Source organism: Dioscorea cayenensis, chromosome 9 (assembly GCF_009730915.1).
Source record: "Dioscorea cayenensis subsp. rotundata cultivar TDr96_F1 chromosome 9, TDr96_F1_v2_PseudoChromosome.rev07_lg8_w22 25.fasta, whole genome shotgun sequence".
In the NCBI taxonomy this organism is placed as follows: domain Eukaryota; kingdom Viridiplantae; phylum Streptophyta; class Magnoliopsida; order Dioscoreales; family Dioscoreaceae; genus Dioscorea; species Dioscorea cayenensis.
This window is the reverse complement of record NC_052479.1, coordinates 8,421,212-8,423,285: the sequence shown is the minus strand read 5'-3', so window position 1 is coordinate 8,423,285 and position 2,074 is coordinate 8,421,212. Positions and strand designations below refer to the sequence as shown.

At 42.5% G+C, this 2,074-nt stretch overlaps 1 non-coding gene across 1 annotated transcript; it reads left to right on the top strand.

The window, feature by feature from the left end:
* The first annotated feature begins 252 nt into the window (after positions 1-252).
* Positions 253-359, top strand: LOC120269804. The gene has a single exon (XR_005539438.1). It is a non-coding gene; the product is annotated as a small nucleolar RNA R71 (small nucleolar RNA).
* The last annotated feature ends 1,715 nt before the right edge of the window (positions 360-2,074 follow it).

Here is a 2,074-nt window from a genome sequence, read left to right as displayed (position 1 = left end):
GTGTCCAATTTTTTGGTCAGTGCTTCTACTTGGGCTGCCAAGGATGTAACCGCGTCTATCTCATGGAGTCCGACCACTTTCTTCTTGTCTCTTACATTCCATTGGTAGCTATTCAAACCCATTTCTTCAATCAACTGTCGGGCTTCTTCGGGAGTCTTGTTTCCCAATGTTCCTCCTGCGGCGGCATCAAGAAGTTATTTGCTACTCGAGTTCAACCCATTGTAAAATGATTGAATAACCATCCACTCGGGGAACCCATGTTGTGGACACTTCCGCAAGAGGTTCTTGAATCGTTCCCAAGTCTAAAATAAGGATTCTAGCTCCATTTGAACAAATGATGATATCTCATTGCGAAGTTTTGCCGATTTCCCCAGAGGAAAATACCTTGCAAGGAAAGCCTCGGCCATTTCGTTCCATGTTGTAATCGAGGCTCTTGGCAATGAATGAAGCCATTGTTTGGCTCTCCCCTTTAATGAGAATGGAAAAGCCCTCAAACAGATTGCATCATCCGAGACCCTCATTGATCTTCAACATATCGCAAAACTTCAAGGAAATTTTTCAATATGATTGTTTGGGTCTTCATTCGATAACCCATTAAATTGTGCGGATCTGTTGAACCATTTGAATAAAACCCGGCTTTTAACTCAAAAATTTCGGGCTGCCACCGTGGCCTAACAATGCTCGATTGTGTTCCACGAATTGTAGGCCTAGCAAAATCTGAGAGTGTTCTTAGTTGCCCCCCTTGTTCTGCCATATTCTCAGATTCTTCAACCTCTATATCAGCTGGAAAAATTGCATCCTCAAGCAGTGTTCCTTGCCCCTTCTATGAATTCTTCGCTCAATTTCAGGATCCTCTTCAACCAATGTCGAAGGGTTCCCTCGGGTCATAACCTGTAGTTAAAATCAATGAAAAGAATCAGTAAGAATGGCGAAAGAGATAATTGAAGTGGAAATAGAAAATGAAAATGTGAAAGACTAAAGTAACCAAGTCCTAGCGTTCCTAATATCCTGTCCCGACAGCAGGCGCCAAAAAAACTTGACACGTCCCGAATATGTGTATATACCGTAAGTGCACAGTGTCGAAGTAATAATTACCCCGGTGAGTGGGTGAGTCGAATCCACAGGGGAGCAGTATTAGTATTAACCAATTCTTAATTATCTAGTCGAAATCAATGGATATGATGAAATGAACTAATTGCAAGAGAATTAATAAGCAAGCAAGCGAGCAAGAAAATGAGTAAAGGAGATCTCAATCAATAAAGATGAGGTATCCGGGCAATGCTCCCCCTAGGATCTAACATGAAGCTCACGATTCAGCTAAATGCTTCTAAAACCCGAGTCTAATGAGTCAAGGTAATCCAAAGAACAACCGGTCCTTGCCTCCAAGCCACCGGTACTAGTCTCCCTACAAGGTCCCGTGGAGAAATCACTCGATCTCAACACCTCACACCCCATATGACCGCAATACGCTCTAGGGACACCTAAGAGTGAAACCGATTCCTAAGGATAGATCCAACCCTAATTCCCGTGAAGGATCTCTAACCCCACTACAAGGTCTCGAGTGGAGAAATCTCTCAATCTCACGCCTCACACCAAATATGGTTGCATAGAGTTTAGGGAATACGGAGATAGGAAACACTTTCGATCGGAAGGGAGAGGGGACACTCCACTATCTCATGACTCACCCTCTCAACCCTCTTTAACCTTGACGTTCTAACTCTAATGGAGACCTCTCTCACATCAAAGTAACAAATCATGCAAATCCAATCAACCTCAAGGATTAATTAAACAAGCAAGCAATGGGAATACAAGGTTAAAACTCAAATCAACTCGAATTAATAGAAACATAAAGCAAATCATTACAAAAACATAAATCCTAGGGTTCACATGCCCAAATAACTACTAAGGTTTAGCCCTCCATGGAGCAAGTTACAAAACAATGATTATTACAATGAAAAGCAATGAAAGCCATGAAGTAAAACCCCCTTAAATTCGTGATGATGGCCTTGATGGGTTGCCCAACGTCTTGAAGAATCCTTCTCCGAAGCTAGGTCACCGAAGGCTCCCTCTTTGC